At 41.4% G+C, this 23,371-nt stretch overlaps 1 protein-coding gene across 1 annotated transcript in view; it reads left to right on the top strand.

The window, feature by feature from the left end:
* Positions 1-5,252: 5,252 nt before the first annotated feature.
* NCOA7 (nuclear receptor coactivator 7) overlaps positions 5,253-23,371 on the top strand; it is a 90,252-nt gene continuing 72,133 nt past the window's right edge. The window contains exon 1 of the mRNA XM_019662137.1: positions 5,253-5,651. The gene's annotated coding sequence lies outside the window, so the exon portion shown is untranslated. The remainder of the gene's footprint in view (positions 5,652-23,371) is intronic.

Below are 23,371 nucleotides of genomic sequence, written 5' to 3'. Positions count from 1 at the left end.
TATATATTGGAAGAAAAATTATGGCATTCCATTCAAATTCAATTAAAGTTATAATTTACTGACACTTTTATTTTTCAATTTGATTTCAACCTGACTCAGCTATTCTTCTTCTGTTCATTAATTTGTTCACTCACTGCACAAATATTTATTATCTAATATGTGTCAAGCACTATATAAGGCCCCAAAGACAGCAAGGTGAACAAAACAGGATCTCTGACCTTGAAGCTTAGTCTGGTAGGGTTCAAGTAAACAAGCAATTACAGTATAGTAGAGTAGTGGGTAGTAAAAGAAATGTATGGCTATACTAAAATAAGTTTATTTAATAGATTAAAATTTCAGCAGTCATCACACATACTTTGCTGATGGGAATGTGAAATAGTGCAGCCACTGTGGAAAACAGTTTGGCAGTTTCTTATAAAACTAAACATGCGCTTACCATATGACCCAGCAGTCATACTCTTGAGTACTTATCCCAGAGAAATGAAAACATGTTCAAACAAAATCTGCACACAAATATTTACAGCAGCTTTATTCATAATACCACCAAACTAGAAACAATCAAAATGTCCTTCAATGGGTGAATAAACTGGTACATCCATTCCATGGAATGTTTATCAAAAAAAAGGAACACACTATTGATACACGTAACAACTTGGATGGATCCCAAGGGAATTACATTGAGTGGAAAAAAAAAAGCCAATTCAAAAGGCTACATAGTGTGTGATTCTGTTTAGGTAGCTATTGTACTGCAGTGATGCAAGATGCAAGACTGAGGGTGGTGGGGGTGGGGGAAACCCAGGACTTCCCTGCACATTTTTTGCAACTTTTTGTGCATCTATAATTATTTCCTTTGAAAAATTTTCTTTTCAGCTTATATTTCAGCTTAAATTTCTTTCACCCAATAAACCCAATACCACCACTTAATTTCACTTTGATTTTAGGGATTCATTTCAGAACTTTAAATTATATCTTAGCACCAATGTTTTAGCACCAGCTTATTCATTTTTCAGAAAATATAAAAATATATATAATGAATTCTCAAGCTACTGAAGAGACTATTTTTAGCAGAAATAAGAAAGCAGAAGCTATCCCAGAGCAGATATTTTTAAATTAATGGTGAATAAAAGAAATGGGGAAATTTATTGGGCTTAATCTAAATAATCAGCCAAAGTTGTACGTGCTGACAGGCACCCAGACAGCAGTCCATTTCTATATACGCCAGCATTTCTTTCTCAATATGCTCTGGCAGTCTCCTCCTTTCAAATGATAAGATTTCTATCTCCTCTTTAGACTTTATAACAAGCCAAGAGAAGCACTAAACCTAGACCCATTCACAAAAGGACCTGTTTACATTCTACTCAAAACTCAGGGTGGTATCTATAATGTGCTAGACCAATAACCCCAGTTGTGGAAATGAGCCACTGTCTTCAGCGCTATTAAAGAGTGAACTCTATTCTGCCTCATTAGATGCAGGACGGCTCCTTCCAGACCTCCACAGCTATCATCAGTATTTACATTCTACGAAACTCTTCCCTGAACCAGCCCAAATCAGGTGTGAAAGGAGGTGTTTCTCTGTGCTCGAAAAAGGAGGAGCGGTTCAACCACTGAAGAATGAACTTTCTTGGTGTTAGTAGACTAAACACATCATCCAATGCAGAAACCTCCTCTCCAACACCTTTACAGAGAAAACATCCCAAGAAGTTTCAATACCTTCAGCGTTTGTGAGCTCATTACTTATCCAGGAAACCTTTCATTTTGGCAAAGTGTTAAAGCTGCGTTTGCCAGTGTTCCTGGAATTCCAGTTCGATGAGAGGTTAGTGCTGTGTTTAAAAACAGACATACTAACCACACTTCTTCATCACAAAATTATCTGTAGACAGATGTGTAAGAAAAATACTGAACACATTGGCAATAACAGTTACTATTGTTTGATGTTTCCTGAAGATGTGGCATTCCTGCACAAGTCCTCCAGGAGGTGGCTTGGGAAACCACCTGATTCCCTGAACTCAGGGATCCACTTGCCTCCCATGGGTCCAATTCTTATTGTGTGGAGCGATAAAGAGTATGACAAGTGAAGTGAGCTCTCTTTTCTTCATTTAAGAACCGAAGGATCTCTGCTTCTGTACATCTACCCCAAAGTCTCATCATACAGGGTTCTTTACCCCAGAAAAAGTGAAATGACAGTTCTACCTAAATGCTCCTACAATGCCCTCTTCCCTTCAACAGAGATAGAAAGGTCAGTTTTCATATTTAACAAAGGCCCTCATATCCATAAAATCAGTGTAGCATTATAATTTTTTTTGTTAACTCAGCAATTACCAAGCATCTTCTATTAGCCAGGTCCAATGAGAGGTGCTAGGGATACAACATTTTAAAACAGAAAACCTTTATTATAATAATGCATAGCTATAGTAATAGCTAACTTTTCTTGAAGGTCACATTCTAGACTGTAGTCTGAGCATCTTTCATTAATTATTTCACTTAATCCTATGTCCGCCCTGTAAAGTTGATACTATTGTCATCCCTGTTTTGCAGAGAAAGTGACAGGAGTTATGTCATTTACCCAAGGTCAGCATGTGGCGGAACTGCAGCCTGAAGCCAGAGCCTGAATTCTCAGATGTCACCATGTTCTTAAGAAGTACACATTCTCATGAGGTTTGATCTGCAGGGCACTAAGAGTTGCCAAATTATTTTATGTATTACATCTTATCTCCCAATAAAAATTTTTACCGATTTAGAGCAGCACTGTCCAGAAGAATTTTCTGCAATAATAGAAATGTTCTCTTTTGTGCTGTCCAAAAGAACAGCCACTAGCCATGTGTGGCCCTTTAGCACTTGAAAGATGGCTAGTGGAATAAAAAATATTTTTAATTAAATTTAATTTAAATTTAAATGGCCACATGTGGCCAGCGAGTATTGTATTGGACAGCACAGATCTAGAGAATAAGAAAATTGTTTTATTTATTCTGATTTCTCTATAAAGACAAGGCTTAGGCAAATCAATAAATGCCGAATTAATGAAATAGAATGAGTGAAGAATCTTTAAGAAGGAATTTCTCTCCCTCTGCTCCCAAAACTGGGGAGCACAAATCTTTATTATACTGGGACTTCCACTGTAATAAAATGTTATAATAAGCATATAATACAGCACGCGATCCTAGAGGAGTTCATGAAGATAATAAAGAGGATCCTGAAATTACACGCAATGTTTTCAAAAGGCTGGCAGAGATTTTATAGTTGATGGTTACTACTTTTAAAATACATATGCAGTTACATCTTTGGCTAATAACAAGATCACCAGTTAATTTGTTTCCTGATAAAACATGGGGTTCGGTCCATAGAGAGAAAAACAAAAGGGGACTCGGTGGGGAAATGATGGAAACAGTCAAGAATTGCAGCTCTTATGAACATTTCCCACAGAAACTACATTCTACCGCAGATCTCGATACATTTTATTAAACAACTGCCAAATTCTCATTAAGTGACTCCATCCTGTCACTATACATCATATACTGTACACAGACACACACACCAATAATCGAGTTTTTCCAAATGTGGGCAACATATGAATAATAATAGGTATATTTTGAAAATAAACTGGGGTTCTAGATCTCTCAGAGACCCCGGAAGCAGCCAAGTCATGGGCTCACGTTTTCTGAACCCAGAGAGGTTCCTCTCCTGCTCCGCGCTGGACCACCACTTTGCTTAAAGGAACTCATTTCAAAGTCTCAGAGATTGTATCACAATTTGTACTGCTATGGAACATGTCTTTTCGTTTGCCTGTTTTTTATTTTTTATTAAACACTGGCCACAGTAAAATTTTTCCCCCCGTGTTAACGTTTCACAAAGGGCCTAACTATCTCCCCCCTCTCCTGCTCCAGTCCCTGGTACAGCATCCCGGATGCGGCCCAATTGCAATCATTAGAGCAACTGGGACTTAGCAAGTGGGCCCTCTAGGCCGATTCTTGGAGGAGACCTAGCTAGGAAGATTTTCATCAGCAGCGGGACAGTGCCTGTGGCTTCCCATCCCCACTTGGGTGCTGTTCCGTCTACGGTCCCATGACCGGCACTGCAAAGTCACTAGGAGGATTTGGCCGCGAGGTTTACCCTTACCCACAGAAAAAAACTCAAGACAGAGCCTGCTGCTGGTCTGATAACGCTGGTGTGTCAGAGGCCACACACAGGCACACTAGATAGCGGCCTCCTATGGGTTGTTGATTCTGCTTTTGCTGTAACAGCCTCTCCTGGAAGTCCGAGCAAAGCAATTAGCAATGGTGGCTTTGGGATTTCAGCTGCAAGTAGTTATGTTACACTATCCTGCAAAATATGGAATAATCGCCCAATTCTGCACTGAGCATATGTAAAATTGGACCTCAGGTTTACATCTTTATGGTTTCAATGTGAAAAATTAAGCTCCTGAAATATAAAGAGCTGATGTCATCGAACCAACAGAACATGGTTTGAGATGTCCAGAGAAACTTATCTGCTTTCAGTTATTTGGTGAGTGTTTTTATGATTTTAAAATCTAAAATCATCTTTCAGTGCTGGTTATGGGACCGTAGAGGGAACAGCACCCCAATGGGGTGGGACGCCCACAGGCACTGCCCCGCTGCTGATGCAAATCTTCCCTGTCAGGTCTTTGCCAAGAGTGGGGCCCAATTGCTACGTCCCTATTTCTGTAATCATTGCAATTTGGCAGCATCCGGGATGCTGTTACTGGGGACGGGAGCAAGAGGGGGAGGAGATGGTGGGCCCCTTTGCGAAACGCAACGCCGGAAAGGACAGAAGGATGAATTTACTGGTCCCGAGCTGGAAGGAAACTCAAGGCTTTAAAGCTTGAGGAGACGCTCCATCTCTGCTCTCAAAGCTTTACTTCTCTCGAAGAGTGGTGGCCACTGTGGGTCAGGGGCAGGGGACGCGGCCCGGATCGAGGTAAGGTTCTCCCAGGCTCCGCCACAAGCGTCGGGCGCCGGGGCAGCAGCGAGCTCGCTCTTGGGAGGCGTCATCACGGGCCGAGGCCTGCGGAGGCCGCGCGCGCAGCTCTCCAGGGCGGAGCCGCGGAGTCCGGGCTGGGATGTGCGGGGGCAGCGGAGGCTGCAGCAGCCAGGGGTGTTGGGGGTGCCCAGGCTCCCAGCTCGGAGGTCGCCGGGGCGAGGGCGATGCCGCAGCTGCGGCCCGAGCCCCCGAGCCCGGCCTCCGAGATCCCCGGCCCCCGCCGCTGCGAAGGGGCGCCTAGCGTGGCGCGGGCCGGGCGGAGCTAGAGGCGGGCGTCTGCATCGTGTCTCGCCATCCACAGCTCCCCGCCTCCGGCCGGCCGGGCCAGTGAGCCTGTGGCAGCGGATGCCCACACCGCGGGCGAAGCTGCAGGGTTGGAGAGGTGCCGCCACACGGCGGGGAGAGGCCTGAGGATACCCCGCGGCGGCCGCCTTCGCCAGCTCCAGACGCCGGTCCCCCGGGGCGCGCGCCTTGGCGCCCCTCCCTCTGGCCCAGCTACTCCTCGGTGTGCCGTTCCCCTCCGAGACCCCCCCTCCTTCCACCCACCCTAGAGGATGCTCTCCGGGGCGCCGAGCAGCAGAGGCCACTATTCCCAGAAATGCATGCGCCGGATCCCCTTCTCCCGGACCGGAGGAGCCGGCGCCCCCGCCCTGTAGGTAGGTGGGTGAGGCGGAGACCTGCCCTTGCCGCCGCCTGCAGCTGATGCTGCAGCTGGGGAGAGGCTGGGGGCAGGGGCCGAGACCCACCAAACTCGCCTCCCGCGGGGGTCGGCGGAGCGCTCGCAGGTGTGCTAATGGCGCTAGGCACAGCCCCGCGGTTCACCTGACCACCTCTTCTGGAGCCCCTGGCGGCCGAGCGATGGCGGAGGAGAGCTTGACCCATCCCCGCCCACCCCCTGGGCTCCGGCGCGGTGCGGGCGGGGGTGGATAAGGCTAATCGGCGTGTGGTTTCATTTGGGGGCTGGAGGGAGACTTGGATTTTCAGCAGCTCAGGTGGAAATATGTCACCGTAGGTTTTCGGCTCCATGAGCAAATGCGTTCTTCCTGATTTAGCCAAATGTGTAGACACGGAAAGTGTTATTTTAGCGGCGTGTAGAAGTCGCTGTGGATTTTTGTGGATTTCAGAGCTGGCTGGCTGGTATGTAAAACTGATGACTCAAAGCCTTACAGGCAACATTTTAAGGCCAGTTAGAGTCCTATAAGTCAAATCATGCCAGAGATACGTGAAGCTGGGGTCTTGCCGTGTTGCCTATTTGGGAGCCTCCTGCTTAGGTGAAGGGACGTGTTTATGAGTGGCAAGTTTGATATCGGTGTCGCGAGTTGAGAATCTGCTGGACAGATGCACCGAGTCGGCCAGCAGAGGCAGCCTTGGGCGCAGCTTCGCTTCCAACTAGGTGTTACAGTTTGTATTTTAGAGAAATGGGTTAGGATGTTTTTCTTTCCCCCCCCAAGGGTAAAGTTCATATATCAGAATTTTGGCAAGATTATATTTGAACAGGTTATCATTTTTTATTTTCTATTTCAAACAATGAAGTTTAGAGTTTTGGAAAATAGATCATTGTGGGGTCCAGTTTTCTATTAACTTATTAAGGTTTAGAGCTTTGGCAAACGAACCAGTGTAAACTCCAGGAGGACAGAGCCCTCGTCTTGTTCAACCCTGTAATCCCTACATCTGATAAAAATTGGGTGCTTATGTGTTGAATGAACTATGCTTGAAGTTTTATCTAGACACCGCTCAGTGTTAAAATGCATTTGTCTTGCGGCCTTTGAAGGTTTAACTGGCTTTAAAAATTGCTTTTTTGTGGAAAGTCAAATTTGGTTATCTTAATATCTAAGTTTGAATTTTGACCTTTTAAGGACCATATGTTATCCTTCTCTAATATGTTATTAAATGAGGTATTTCTCCCCTATAATAATAAAGGATACAATTTGTGTTTAAAAGAAAATTCTGTTATTCCAGAGGTAACAGTGATTTGGTTAATAAGTGACATATTGACTTGTTTTAGAGTTGAGTTGTGGTTGATCTAATTACAATGTATTTTATTACAGGGAAAGGTAAAAACAAAGCGTTTAGAAGTCTGTGATTCCTAAATGATTCAAAATATATGATATGGATACACATTTTCAAGCGTATGGGGGTTTTCCTGGGTATATAAGTATATCCCAAGTTTGACAACCAAGGGTGGTTTCACAAATCTGGGGTTTGGAAGATTTCAGTGCCTTTCTGCTTTCAAATTTTATCATGAAAAACATCAAGGACAACTCCATCACATTTTATTGCTTTATTTTTTTACTGTGATATTTCCTGTTTTGATTTTGTTTTTATTATCCTGTTATTGTAAGTTTCAAGAGACAGTATTAACCTCTTTTCAATCACTTTAACAAAATTATCTGGGCGTGATTCAGCATTTCGTTTTTCTTCTTTTTTGTCATTTTAATATCTTTTCACTATCCTCGATGCATATGATGCAAAAGACTGATTTTCACAAAACTATGCTAAACCATCGTTTATTCTGATGGTGAGGAAATAAGACTTACTTCAAAGGTGGTAAGATCCTGGGGAACCAACAGTGAGAGGGCACTTATGAAAAATACGTTATGATTGATTCATTGAAACAAGCAAAAATTCCCACATGAAATAAAGATAATTACACTTTACACATCTTAAATTTGTAATCAAGGATATTGAGCAATCAATTTACTTTGTTCTTCCTTGCTCACTTTAAACTTCTCAAAAGAGCCCTCCCCTGTGTCTATAGTACATTCTTTTTTACTTTGTTGCAGATAGTAAACATTTATTTGTTCATGTGACAAGTAGAAGTTGAGCATTTGAACTGTGCTGGTACACTTGGCTTTGAGATCAGTCAAGTAAGAGCTGCTTCCTGATCTCAGAACGGAAGAGGCATTTTTCTGTGTATGTCCTGCATTTAAATATGCAATACCTCTGCTACTGGATGGCTCCTACCTGGGTCCTGTTGGGTGAGCCCCCAGCACTCCACCTCCACCCGCACCACTGGAATGCAAGTCTAAGCCTGGCTTTATCTTATCTTTCTGTACCTTTCCTAAGGTTTTATTGTCAAACCCTCTATCTCTTCCTTGCTAAATGTTATTTGTTGCCCTTTTTTTATCCTGGTGTAATTTTTTTATCCCAGTCCTTTCTTACCCCAGTCCAAATATTTGTTGTTGTTTGCATCTAATAGGATGTATTCACTACACATATGTTGGAACCAAAATTAGTATGGTTGCAGAAAAAGTATAGAGAAGAAATTTTGTATAACCTAGAATTTCAAATATAGGGAACTGTGGTTGAAGAATAATGGTTGTGTACGAATCTCCCCTCAACGGTGTGTATAGAATGCCTTTGTTTCTGCCCATACAAGAAAATATGCGTTGCCTGCTCATACATTTGATCAGAAGCTTAATTGAGAGAAATAATGTTTCCAAAGGGCTGACAGAACAAAGCCCATGATGACAGCTACACTTTCCAATTCTAGGTGTTAGACTAGGAGTCTAGCCAGATCTTCAGAAACTATATGCTCTGAATCTTTTGTTTTGCATCCTTTGCAACCCCCCCCAACCCCCTCCACCACCCAACCCACACACACCCCTTGTGCTCACACTGAGGGAGATTCTATTAATAGAGTCACAAGGAACCTATGGTTATGTGACTTGAGAAATGTGGTTATTACAATCGTCCCTTCTACAGCTCCTGAAGAGCTATGTAAGAAATTCCTTTCAGTTCTAATTGAACAATTATTATATCTTTTTTTCATCATGCAAAACTAGAATCAGATAATTGATTATATTTCTCTTTCTGATTTGGCAATGAGGAAAGGCATACTCTATAAAAACCTATGACCTTAATATTGATGTTCTAACTATCCCTTTGGTCTTGAGCATCTGTTTTACCTTGTTTTTCTTGATTCTGATTTTTATCTAATTGAATTTTCCCATTTTATTGAATTTATTATTTTAAGCTGACTCATACCCTTTGTGGAACAAAGCAAAATATAAAACATAAAACCAAATAAATGAAAACATTTTCAAAATTGATCTGTGGACACAGTGTGTTTTCGATTAACACGTTAATCAGTTCCATTAAATATGTTTTGAACAAGTATTGCAAGTTTAGTGTATTTGAACTGATAAAGCCAAATGAAAACAATGTTGAATAGTTTTGTAAAACTAAATTATGCCCATGGACAATTATGTCCATTTATCACTAACTTAAAATTGGTAAAACCATTCAATTTTGGCCAATTACTGCTAGAGTACCTGCCTTATATGCTATATTAGGCTGAACAGAAGATTCATTCTATTTAATAATAATAAAAACATTTCTTTTAGCCAATAGGCTAGCCTAAACCAGCTTAACACTAACCACACCTAACCATTGGACATCACGTATGACCTCTTTCACATCAGAAATTTATTTGATTTACTTTTGTTTTAATAAGTCAGATATAGATTCTTCTTTGAGCCTCTCTTATTTACCATAAAATTTAAAAGATTAAACTCCGTGGTTAATTGTCCAGACCTTTTTCATTCTGGTGTTTTGACAACTAACTGTTAAGTTGGTTGAATTTAACCAGATGTAAACTAGTTGTTTACATCTCCATGGAGCCAAGTTCAGTTTTATACATGTATCACCCAGGTCAACAGAGAGATTGGTTTTTCAAAAGGGTCAGTCCTTGGTGCAATCCAGGAGCCTTTGGGGTAAAAACAATCTGAATTCAAAAGTGAAACTTGAAGCGTTAAAGAGTATTTGGGGACAGATGTGCACAAATTTTTCCATAGAGGCATCTCATGCTTATAACCTCCATGTCCTTTTTGAAAACATTAATTTTATAGTAGGTAGTTCCTTCCTGTGATTCAGAAGGTACAGATGGGTATTCAGGGAAAGGATTCCTTCTTATCTTCTTTCCCTCGTTACCTGCTTTTCCTATCCACTGGCAACTAGTATTTTTGGTTAGTGGAGAAGTCTCCAGTGACACTTTATGCATATACAAGCAAAAATGAACATTCAGCCTCTCATCGTAGTCCTCACCATTTCTCTCATTCCCTTTTCTCCATCCTCACTGCCCTTGTCTCCTCAGATGCTGTGGACTGTTGCCTGCATTGTGCGTTCCCCCCACATTTCAGCCACTCTTCTTTCTGTTCAAACCTAAAGGTTTCTCATCCTACACAGGAAGGAGCCCGCCACGAATCTTAGCCCAGTTCCCGGACCCTGAGGAATTCATGTGGTGCCTCCTGCCCCTTCCTGTCATGTATATGGCCCACAGTTGTTCTTAACTCACCCCTCCCACCCCAGCCAAATCATGGACCCTTTAAAATATCTGAAAGTTCATGGTCTCATCACATACCACACGCACCGTTTTGCCTACATGTCCTTGTTTATGGACCCCAAATTAAGAATATTTATTTTAGTCATATAAAAACTGATTGCCACTTCTTGTGCATGCATAGCATATGATTTTCTTCTCCGTGCTGCCCTTCTGGTTGGAACCCTCTGTCCTCCTGTTTTCCTTAGCAAGCTACACTCAGTTTTGGTGTCATTTCTAGGGGCCTTTCTTAGTTGAGATTTCTTAAACTCATGGAGCCTTCCACATGTAATTTAGTGTCCCGAGTCAGCTTCCATACTGGGAACAGGCATTTCTCATAAATACTGGGTTACCGGAAAAGTCATGACGTATTTTTTTCTGTTTTTCGTAGAAAAATGTGTGATGACTTTTCCGACAACCCAATAGTAACATTGCCGTTTTAGTAAAAATTAACTGTGATTTTGGATAGCATGTTAAGATTGGTCCAAGAAAAGCCTGAGGTTGAAGCTTTTGTTTAGCCATTCATCTCTCTTCTACCCCCTGCCTCAGTAGAATACACGTCTGTATCATTCTCTTTAGCATCCCTGCCTTACTGTACTAATTCTCTCTCAAACATTGTGTTAACACATTAAAAATAACTTTCATGTTTATTATGGCCCTCATCTGGGACAGTGTCTTTTATGCCTTGCCCCTGGGTTTGCCTCTGTAGTTGCTACATAAAAGTGGCAAAAGCTTCCCAATGAGGGGGTTGCCAGTAAAGTTTAGGAATCTAACAGGGAACAAGCTTACTCTAAGAAGTAGAAACTATGAAACGCTGATCCCGATAGATGACATGAGTCATCTGGAAAAAGTAGCCCTGCCTAAGAGGTGACTTCTAACTATGTGAATGAGGTATTTTTCATTCCAAGTCAAGTAACCAGAGGGTGTCCAAGGTGCTCAGTTTTATTGCAGAGTATCTGGCAGGAGGTAATTTGCTGTTGACTGATTAACAGAGGATTTAGAGAGCAAGAATTTTATGGTGTTTATTCAGTGTAGTTCATGTGGAATCCTCTGAATGGTGGAGGACTCTGATCACTACCCAGGCATGCCATGTGTGGAAGAGGGAAAATCTGTGAGATGACTCCATAGGTGGGAGACACCTCAAGGTCTTTCATGTTCTTCCTGTAATTCTGACCTCACTAAGCAAATATCAGATTTACTGAAAAGTTTCCCCAGAAATGTTGTGATTGATTCATTGTGTTGGTACCAGGAACGGAGGGTGTCCTGAGTAGCAATAACGGATATTCTAGGCATTGAAGTACAGCCCCTGCTATACAGTGTACAGCACAGTTTCAGGCTATTAGTCTGTTGGGAGGGCCTGCTCAGTCCTGATGGCCCCAGGGGCTCACAGCTGAGCTCTCAGCCTTAAGACCTGGTGATTCCCTCCCCCCAGGGTATTGCCTGTCTTTAGGGTCCGACTGAAACAGCTCATTAGCACCCCTCTAATATCTGGAAACACAGCACCTACCAGAATAGTTTCAATTTAACTGCCTTAACTCTTTAAAAAAACATTCTAGTGCGGGAGATAGTCCATGTGTGCGGCTATAATAAAATACCACAGATGTGGTGGCTTATAAACAGCAGAAATTTATTTCTCACAGTGGTGGAGGCTGGAAGTCTGAGATCAGGGTGCCAGCATGGCCGAGCTATTATAGTTAGATTTTAAAAGCCCAGAGCAATGCTGGCAAGATTGAGGTTGGGTCACTTTTTGTGGATGGTGAGAGGGTGTGTTGGTACATCTTAGAGGGAGAGCAGTTTTGCTTGTAGCATCCCTTGACACTAGTGGTTCTATTTTTTTTTTTTTTAAGATTTTATTGGGGAATTGGGGAAGGGGAACAGCCAAGTTCTTGTCCTTCAGTCTTCGTTGTGGAGGGTGCCGCTAGCTTGGTTCCAAGTCCAGTCGCCATCTGGCTGCCCATCAGTAGCTCGTGGTCGCACAGCTCTAGGTCTTAGTTATGGGTGGGCAGCCCACCATCCCATGTATTGTTAAGAGCATGTGCTCTCACCAGCTGAGCCATCCTGTCCGCCTGTTGGCAGCTCAGTGGCAGCTCAGCTCGGGCGCAGCTCACTGGCCCATGTGGGAATCGAACCTGCAACCCTGTTGCTCAGAGCTTGTGCTCTTAACCAATTGAGCCACTCGGCTGACCCTCAGTGGTTCTATTTTAAGAGTACTTTCTAACGAGATCATAGGTAAGGCTTAATTTCAGTGGTGAGCACTGAAATGTGTCTTTGGGAGGCAGGTGGTCTGGTAGAGGGGTTAAGAGCAGGGATGCTGGAGCCAGTTGCCTCGCTTGGAGTCCTGTTCCACCATTTACCAGCTACGTGATCTTAGGCAATCTGATTTCTCCTTGATTTTGTCATCTGTAAAATGAAGATAATAATAGTATCTACCTCCCACGTTGAATTGAGAATTCGATAAATATGTATAAAGTACTTGGAACCCTGTGTGTCACAAAGTAAGCAACTGTGTATTAATCTATGATCAAGGGTGATATTGTGAATATTTGAGACAAATCCAACAATGGAGTCATTTTTAAGTGATAGCATACCAAACTGTATGTACAAAAAGATCCTGATTTGTTTTAAAATGCATCTGCATAGAAGAAAGACAGGTAAGTGACGAAATATTAAAGCTCTTTTCCCCAGTGATGGGATCATAGAAATGATGGGGTCATTTCTATTTTTCACATTTTGTTTTGTTATCCCTATGTATTACAGTGATACTTGTTAGGGATTATTTAAATTAATAAGTACATTCTCCACTTTTCTTTATCAAGTGCATATTCATTTTGACGTATTTTACTTCCTCTTCCTCCTTTCAAAGCTACTCATATTTCACTTCCCCATTATCTTCACCCACGGGGCCATCTGCCTGGGATTTTCTTGTATTTAGCTGGCTTCCTTTGTGTATAGATCAGTCCCAAGGCTAGTTCTTCAAGAATAAGTAAACCAAGTGAAATGACTCGTGAGATTGTATGGGTGGTGGCTTTCTCTTGGAAGTTTAAGCCAGAGAATGCTTGCTTAGGTGAAAATGGAACTGTATCCTCTTCACATTTCAGGCACTCAGCCCTGCCTCCCTCTCCCACCTGCTTAAGCACCCCAATTAGGGTCAGAATCCTCAGTACCCCTCACACCAGGGGTGATAGGGTGGTGTGTGTGTGTGTGTGTGTGTGTGTGTGTGTGTTGGGGGAGAGAGGTGGGAAATTCCTGTCTCCAGGCTTTTAGCTGCCCTCTCTATCTGAAATTTCTTGGCACATTTCTTTCTTTAAAGCCAATATTCTGCACCAGGTTGATACTTCATTCCATGAGCACTTTCCAAGACATCTGCTCTACCTCTGTTTTCAGTTCTTTTGGTTCTTAACTACTTGTGCCACACATTCAATGTTAGCTTGCTTTATGGCTTAGCTGTTCTTACAGTAAGCTGCTAGGGGGTTGTGTTTTATGTTACTCTGGGCCCTTCAGTTTTTGAGCACAGTGTTGTCCATATACATACATGTACATGGAACAAAGAAAGATTGGGTGTTGCTGTGTTGAAAACATTCTTAAGAGATGATTTATGAGTTTTCTTTCCATCTTCCCCTTTGTTCATCCTTCTCCTTTATTTTCAAGATCTCCGTTATATAATTTGGTTCTCTCAGTCTTGTAGAAATTTGCCTGAAAATCTGATAATAGATTTTCATTCCTAAAGTAAAAAAAAAACAAAAGGGTTCAGTTTGCAGAGAACACCATGGTTGGCAAATGCATTTACAGTGGGGATCTGCCAATACATAAACTCATCCTAGTTGCAGGGACAACTCTGTTGTCAACTCTAAAATATTAATTGCTTGATCAAGATACTTTCATGACTCTACCAGAGAGTGTGTTTAAAGTTCATAAATATGTTAGATTCTTATAGATCTTGCATTTCTTAGAAAAGGCCAAATAGTAGGAAATGTTTTCACATACCTGCTCTCCTAGTCTGTTTCCAAACTGCAGTTCATGAGCCCCAGGAGGGTATGGGAAGATTGTTAGAATGTCTACTTTATCTTTTCATGACTTGTATTTTTGTTACGTGTTTTATAATGCATATATTAGTGCAGAAAAATATTTTTATAAGTAAAAAAATATATATAAAAGAACTTTATGCTCAGATACTTTTATTGATGTGGAATATAACTTTTAAAAATGGAGACCACTAGGGCCGGGCGAGTGGCGCGATGGTTAAGAGCTGGCTTGGGACGCCAGAGGGCCCCGGTTCGGATCCCACATATGAGGGCCAGTGACACTGCCCTCCACAGCTAAGATGCTGAACAACAGCTCAACCTGGAGCTGGGCTGCCCTGAGTCGCCGCGAAGGCGTAAGCTGCAGTCCCTGTGGCAGTGGGTTGCCATGGGCTACCGTGTGTAGCCAGCAGCCACCGTGTGTAGCCAGCAGCCAGCGTGAGCGGCCAGCAGCTGCAGTGAGCGGCCGTCCAGAAGCCGGTGACTGATCTGCCTCGCCCTGGAAGAGCGCGATGATGGTGCCAACTTGGGCCAGTGAAGCAACGCCCTCCACAACTAGACTGAAGAACAAAACAACAGCAACTTGTCTGTTCCCCTTCCCCAATTCCCCAGCGCTGTTCCCATCCCCCAATTCCCCAATTAAAAAAAAAAAATGGAGACCACTAATCTAAATGAAAGGTAAGACTTCATTGTTCCATCACCCAAAGTCAGTTTTTGTTAGGGATTTAGCCATAACAAATCAAAAATCAACATGTTAAACATAAACCCTGTATCTAGCCTATTCTAGGAGTTGTAATGTATATTTGTGTGTGTGTGTATGCTCAAACATGCCCTTACTTGTACATGTATAACAAGACACATTCCCCTTCCCTTAGGGAGTTTACATTTTGGAAGGAATCTGAGCATGAGGTGCAATTAATTAGAAAACAGTACAAGATAGTGGAAGTATGCATGAGAATCTAGCAGTATAAGTTTGTTAACCTAAAATCACTAAACTGTGACGAGTGGCGTAACACATGGTGAGGCTACATTCTCCAAATATTTCAAAACCCCTTTTATATTAAGATTTTACCTTGATAATCAAGTTAGTTCTTTAGTTCACCTACTCTGACAAGGTGTGCTTGAATTATCTCCTGGGTAGACAAGTTAACTGTGTGAGCTTTCTCCTCTGATATTCAAAATAATATTTACCAATGCTACTAATATTAATTAAGCACATGCCCACATTTTCTTCAAATTGTAAGAGAAAGTGGCAGAATAAACATGATGGGAAAATAATGCCACTTTTGCTGCAGTATCCTATTGGAACAATGATAATGTATAACAGTTTTAAAAAGTGAATTCGTTTCCTAGGGCTGCTTTGACAAAGTACCACCAACTCTGGGTAGTTTAAAACAACAGAAATTCAAAGTCTCTCAGTTCCGGAGGCTAGAAGTCAAGCGCGTTGGCAAGGTCATGATCTCTGAAACCTGTTAGCCTCTTCTGCTTCTGGTGATTTGCTGGCTGTCCTTGGTATTTTTTTAATTTTATTTTATTTTATTTTTTTTGCTTTACAGCTGCGTAACTGATCTGTGCTTCTGTCTTCACGTGGTGCCCTCCCTGTGTGTCTCTATCTTCATGTGGCCATCTTTTTATAAGGACACTAGTCATATTGAATTGGAGGCCTGTCATACTCCAATATGACCTCATCTTAATTACACCTGCAGTGACCCTCTGTCCAAATAAGATCACATTCTGGGGTGCTGTGGACATGACTGCAACATTTTGTGTGTGTGTGTGTGTGTGGGGGGGGTGATACAATTCAAGCCATAACAAAAAGTAATATCAGAGTCTATAGATGAACATCTGAAGATGTGCAGAAGTCACCCTTGGTGTCAGATGGTGTCTTCTTATAGGTAAACTTCCATAGCCATGCACATTGGTTATGGGTAAATGACAACTGGCAGGAAAGGAAGCCTCTTTGGCTACTTGTTTTCATTGGCTGCTTCTGTCTCTGGGCTTTGGTCATCCAGGTCTTGGTAGAATTATTCAGATACACAGTAATATGTACTATGCAGCTTTGATCTCCTTGATAAAATTCCACAAAGTGATTTGTGTATCAGTCTATTTCTAAAAGTGTATTGGGTTTTTCGTTGTGATAATGCTACATAATCACCTCCAAATCTTAGTGGCTTAGAACCACAAATATTTATTTCACATTCATGAATCTGCAGGGTGACTGTGGTTTGGCTGCTCTTGGCAAGATTGGGCAGGGCCGGGCTGAACTCCAAAGTTGAAGTGGGAATTTAGGTCTGTTCCACATGTCTTTATTTTGGAATTCTTGCTGGAGAAGGAAAAGCAGCTACCCAGAGCATACTTTTCTGGTGGAGTGCAGAAACTTGCCAGGCCTCTTCGTTGAAACAGGTACACTGTTGATCCTTAGTCTGTTGGTCAAAACAAGCCACCTGGCGAAGTGGGCAGAGGTGTATACTGTGTGTACTAGTGCAAAGCACCACAAAGTGGCATAGCCATTGGATAATTCTCTTACAGGGAGGAGGTGCATAATTGAGAAGAATCCAGTCTAGCAAAGGGCATTTTTCTTTTGAATTCTATAAGAGCTTTTATATCAAGCAACTTAACAGGCCTTTAAAATAAATAGTACTTAAACCATAGATGTTATTTCTTCGTCCAGTCTCTTGGAAAATTATATTTGAAACGCATACACAATTTTTTTTCCAAGAAGAGGTCATAGTATTTCACAATGCTGATTTAATTTCATGTCGGGCAGGCTTCGTGCCTCTTAGATACTTTGCATTATGCCTTCATCCCGAGCCCATGTTTGTGTATTTACCACATTTTAGGCTGTACTAGCCAAAGCACAGCACGCCCCTCTCCATCTTTACCTTCAGCAGGTGAGGCAGAACCTGATGGAATGGCTGTCCTCTTGAGCATGCGCTGATAGAGAACATGCGCATTAAGGCTAAAACTATTTCCGGTTTACAAGTGATTGCTGATTGTGTAACACTATTGAAATATAACTATGAGTGTTGTTTTGGGTATTGTGCCACTTCAAACACCTTTCCCAACAACACTGGCCCATGTGACCTGGCCCTTTTCTTTCCGTTACTACTTGTCTGTGCATAACACCATTGTGTTTGGCATTGATTTTTATCATAACGCCCCCCCCAATTATTTTATTGAATAAATTTTATCTCCCCTGTCAAAAATCGAAGTTTCCTTGGAGCATATTGAGTTCTGTTTATATTCATAGGTTCTAGATAAATAGGGCAGTGGTCGCATAATACAGGTTCCTAGTAAACGGTGACTGAGGAGCTCACTTATAAGTATGTGACAAGGCACTGTTTTGGAGTAAGTGTAAATTGTTTATTGCCATCTATATTTCCCATGTAAATAAATATGGAGAAAGTACATTAAAAAGTGATCCATTATTTTTTATTTTGCAATTTTACAAGAGTATGAGTGTATGCTAGTGTCTTTTGAAAATGCTTTGAATTGCAGGCACCATCCACAAGAGAACAAAGAAACACATGGCCTTTTCCTTTGCAAAATAGCAGCTGACAAGGTGGAATGAACTCTATGTCTTTTGATCGTTTCAAAACCCACTCAAATTTAATTCTTGAAACCCAGTATTTGCAACCCATATACTGTATGTTCTTTGGAAAGACATTCAATTTATTACATCTTTTAGCCATCAAATTTTATTGGTTTTGTTTACATTAACGAACTCTAATTCAGATCCATCAAATAGACACCTCCCACCAAATGATGAGAATAATAATAAATAATTAGTAGTAGAAACCACTGCCCACATTTATTTCTGTCCTAAAATTGAAGGAGTTGGGGCATGATGCAAGACCAGAGCCCATGCAGTAGTGATAGCGTTTGCTGTGAGCCCAGGGCGCTGGCGCAGTGCTTCCTTCACATTGGCACATATTCCCCGAAAGACCTTGGGGAATGCACTTGAGTTTGCTACCAGTAGAGAGACTCGAGGAGTGCGTGGAACTTCTTCCTTTTGGGTGCTGGCCAGAAGATGTCTACAAAAACCTCCAAATAGTCCAGAGATCCCAGGATTTTAGCAGTGGGTCTGTCTGTCTGAAATTACTAAAATGAATTCCAGAAGTAACCGAGGACAGACTTTTCTTCCTGTGTCACCTATTTCATTATTGATGCTATTTGGAACCCACCACCTTTAGATTCACCCCAGAGATCATCTGAAGGTCTTACAGTGCTGGAGCAATAAATAGTAGGGGGTGTCCCCAGAAACCACATCTGTGGGTGATGCAGACATCAAATTTTCCCCAACTCTTGTCAGGGACTATCATGTAGACATAGCAGACACTCAATAAACAATGGGTGATGGTGAGAAAGAGGAAGTTTTATCTTATGGTTGAGAAATGAGATCAGCAGAGTAGATTTTGTTCTGTTTTTACTGCCTCAAGTAACTTTCTATATGACTTTCTTCATATTCTCCCTCTAATCTGTCTTTGTGTACAGTTAGAAAACTGTTCAAAATTGAATTCTTTTATCCTTATGAGTATTGAGAGAGTGCATCAAATATATTAAAAACCTGTGGTAGAATTTTTATAGAATCATAATTTTTAGTTCTAAAAAGGACCTATAATTGTAGTGCCTAGAAAAAAGGGACTTATTTAACTTAAAATCAATAAAGAAATGTTTTTTTTAAAAAAGATCAAAATTTCATTTTCTGATTCTCTGTTTACTAATTTCACTTTCAGTGGAGAAATAATTGGATTGGCAGAAGATTACATTTCAGAAAAACAGAAACAAAAAATTTGCCAACTGCTAAGGGAAATTTTCTGGCACATTGAAAGTTATATCATTACTTCTTTTTTTAAAACTTTACAGTAATTTATTTAATTTAGTGAATTAAGGGAACCTGTTTAAAAATCAAATTCAGTAAATATTTAATGAATGTATGGACATATTCACTGCAGTACATTTGTTAACAAATAGTAATGACTAACTTTAACACAGTTTAGGATTTATCCCCTAAAGGAAAATTGACCAGAAAGCTGGTGTTTACCCCCTTGTTCTTTTTAACGGTAGGTAAAATTCAGGAAGAACCAGGAAGTTGAAGTGAAATTCTGTGTAGTAATAGAGCCTAGCTTTAGAGGCAATTATTAGTGGTTTTGATTTTGGCATCAGTCAAAGCCGATCTTTCTGGTTCTAACTTGTGACTGTTTGACCTTAAATAAGTTCTTTAACCTTTTTAAACTTCAGATGTTTTTACGTGAAAAGGATTAAGAATACTGTATTAACTCCCTCATGCAATCATAAACATTGAATGATGTGTAACAGCATTGAACACAAAATTTGTTGCATATGGTTCATGTTCAGTCAATGTTTAACTCTTCTGCTTGTTGTGATCTTTGTATTCACTAGAGCTGCCTAGCTTGAGTTAGCTCCCTATGTGATTTTAATATCTGGGGCAAATTTGAATATAACTCTCCAGGTGTTGTTGAAGGGAGGAGTAAGTTGGGTTCATTGAAATCTCCATGGATAGACTTTTCTGTTCCATGGGGCATCAACTGAAGACACACTTAACCTCTCTAACAGCCCTTTTACAGGTGAGGAAACTGAGGGCTACAGGAATTGAGTGACTTGCCCAAGGCTGCATACCTTGAAGATACTGGAGTCTGGATTCCCACCAGGCCTTCTTTGCTTTAAAGAAGCTGCTCTGCCTTAATAATGTGGGTGAAAGGGATTAGTCAGGGGAAGCACAGAGCATCTTGAAAACAGAGAACTTCTTTTTTGAGTTTATAAAATCCCAGCTTTGAATTTTTGAAATAATATTTTTAATTGAAAAATAATTAAAAATATTAATTTACCCATAAAGCTTAACTTTGTTCTATAATAGTTGTTCTCAATGAGTGCAGTATCCCCCCACCAGGGTGCAGTTTGGTTGGCACAATTATGGGGGGGGCACTGGCATTTAGCTGGGGGGTAGCAGGGGTGCCAAATGCCTAGCAATGAGCGGGACAGCCCTAGACAAAGGAGAATTGTCCCTTATAGTAAGGAATTCCCTATCTTTTGTAGAACTTACGTAAATATTTATTGAGAATTTCTAAAGAAAAGAGTAGTTCTAAATTACCACGTATAGAAGTATCTGTTTGGTGATTATTTATAGCACTGGCTTTTATTCTGATATTCCATGCACCCTTGCCATTACTCACCCCATCCCATCTGCTCACCTCTGCTCTTTCATTTCCCTGTGCTTCTCGTATGTAGTGAAATATTCAGTTTCTGATCCCATTTCTTCTGTAGCTAAACTTGTCCTATGTAAGTAGGTGTAAGCATCGGAGTATTTTATCATGTCTTCTCATGAGCTTGTGCCCAAGTTTACTTATTGAAATACCTATTATAAATTACTTTTCCTTTTGGCATTACATAGATTTTTAAAACTTGAGAATTTGCATATTGATATGCCTGTTATCAATTAGTTTCCTTTTGGACATTATATTGATTTCGTAAAATTGCGTGTGTAAGTAGGTTATATTATCTGTGAACTTCATTTCAATCTTACAAAGGGCATATTATAAAACATATTTATTTAGATGATGAGTGTTGGTTTTGATTTGGTTGAGAATTCCTTGTCTACAGCAATCTCAGGAAGTGGTCGTTCTGCTTGTGCTCAGTTACTTTCGGATACTGAGAAGCCACTGTACCTGGAGGCAGCTCTCTGCATCTGTCTGTAAGACAGTTCTTCCTTATCTTGACCCAAGACCCCTTTCCCTCCATGTCTGATGCCTGGTCCTAGGAATACCCCTTGAAATTCTATTGGTACCAGCCTAAATCCTTTATCTACCAGATAAAATTCTTCAGATATTTTAAAATAGCTGTCATTTTATCCCAACTCTTTCCAGGCTAAACCTGATCAGCTCCTTTGACTAATATTCTTAAAATTTAGCTTTATGTCACTTAACCACCCTAAACATGTAATTCCCTTATATCCCTCCTATAGTGAGACCCAGAATTAAACACAGTCATCTTGAATATACTCTAATCCTCAAAAAGGGTGGGACAGACCCTCATAATCTTTTTTATTTTGAGCTGATTGCATTAGTTGTTTTTTGGGGGTGAGGGGAGGTGCAGTGGAATTCCGCTGTTGGGTGTACGGGTCTTACGGTTCCCTAAAGCTGCAGGTCATATTCACTTGCGGTAATGGTAAATGCTGTCTCCCACTCCTCGCCCCGCACCCAGATGCTGAACCTGAGATTCGTGTGTGGCAAATTCCACCTTTCTACAGACAGCTGAGGTCTGTCTGAATCTAAACAGTATTATTCAGGACATTATTCCTCCCTCCAGAAGTCTAATAAGGAGACTTCTATTTTAATTCCAGTTAGTGGTAAATTTACTGATGAGGACAGGGCCTGAGAACAAATACTGCATTAAGCTATTACCATCCTTCCTCCAGGTTGAAGATGGAAGCCAGCTTCCAGTTCTGGGTCGAGGTCAGTCAGTTGGTCAGTGCACACCTCTTGGTACAGTCGTTCAATGCTTTCCTTAATCCGTCTAATTATAGAAGCATCCACCCATGTCCAGCCCACATTTCTCCATCTTATCCATAAGCAGATCCAGAGAAACTTATCAAATGACTTTTAAGTACAGTTACACTGTGTTTACCTCATTTCCTTGGTGTACTAGAATAGTAGGTATATCCAAGACGGAAATTAGGTCAGCGTAATTTGGCTACGCCACCATTCCCTGAACTTCCTCCTCTCCACTAGCCAGCCCAGACCACTCAGCATCCCCTGAGCACTACATATTCCTTCCCAACAGCTTGCACATCCTCCTGGTGCCTGATGAGCCCAACCTCTCCTGCGCCCATCACCTGGGAAACTGCTGCCCCTCCTTCATCGCCCAGCTCTGCATTACCTGTGAGGTTTCCCTGACGTTTCTCTTCCTGGCAGTTAGTTGCTTCCCCTCTGCTCTGCCATTGTCGGAGCACTCACGAATTGTCTTGCAAGTTGATGGGTTTGAGTTGCTTGTTCCACCCGAGCTTCCTGGCCCATGAATGCTGACTCCATCCTTTCATCTCCAGCAGAGTACTTGGTCCATGGTAGATGCTTCAAAAAACGATCTGCCCGCTGTTCTGCTGAATGGTTGGCTTTCTGTGAACATTCTAGATCTCAGGGTTCACTGCCTCCTCTTCCAAGAACTTGCCCAACTGCCTTGGGTTATCATCGCTCAAGTTTTGCTGGGGATCTTGGTGATGTTCTCCAGTGTGTAATTTGCACAATTTCTTTTCTAACTTTTGTTGAAAATTGAAATGTATTTGTTCTCAGGCTTTTGGCACTTTCCACATCTTTGACAATTCCTGACCCTGCCAGTGACTTTTTAGAAGTCTCATTTGCATATTCTGGTCTTAGAGAGAACTTACTAAATGACCTAATTCAGAGATGGATCTCCATTTAGAGTATCTAGCTGCTTCAATGAAATCTCTTTATTCATCTTGGTAAGAGAGCACTGAAACACAGTTATTTAATTCTTTTTACGTCTAATTTCAGTCCGTTAGGTGAAGAATACTGGAATAAGAGTTGAGGAGTTCTCCATTCATTTGGCCATCCATTGGCTTCATCCCATTTTCCCAAGTAGCAGACTACTGGCCTGCCCCTTGATCGTCACCTTGATTCAGGCGTAACTTTTTAGCTCCTTGTTGCTTTGTTTTTGTGACATGCATTTGTTTATTTGGGGGCATTATCTCCTGGATGCTCCCTTTACATGTTTGTGGCATACTTTTGTATCTGCCTCTGTGACTTTCTTCCCATATTCCTAAAGAGAATGTTCAGATTTCTGACTGTGGTTAACACTGACATTTGAATATCCTTCCTTTGTTTAGATGACAGCGTGGCTTTGAGAAAGACTGAACACTTGTTATATTTCTGTATAAGTGGAGGTATTTTCTAGGAGGAAATATCAGCGCAGGAAGAAAAATCTTGGTCTGTACCTTCAGTGGTCAAACTGAGTGTGACCAAGCCTCAAAGCATGTTCTTGTCATTATTTCATTTGTATATCA

The sequence above is a fragment of the Hipposideros armiger genome, unplaced genomic scaffold (genome assembly GCF_001890085.2).
Source record: "Hipposideros armiger isolate ML-2016 unplaced genomic scaffold, ASM189008v1 scaffold_367, whole genome shotgun sequence".
In the NCBI taxonomy this organism is placed as follows: Eukaryota; Metazoa; Chordata; class Mammalia; order Chiroptera; family Hipposideridae; genus Hipposideros; species Hipposideros armiger.
Note: the sequence above shows the minus strand (reverse complement) of the source record. Positions and strands in the feature narration are given on the sequence as shown.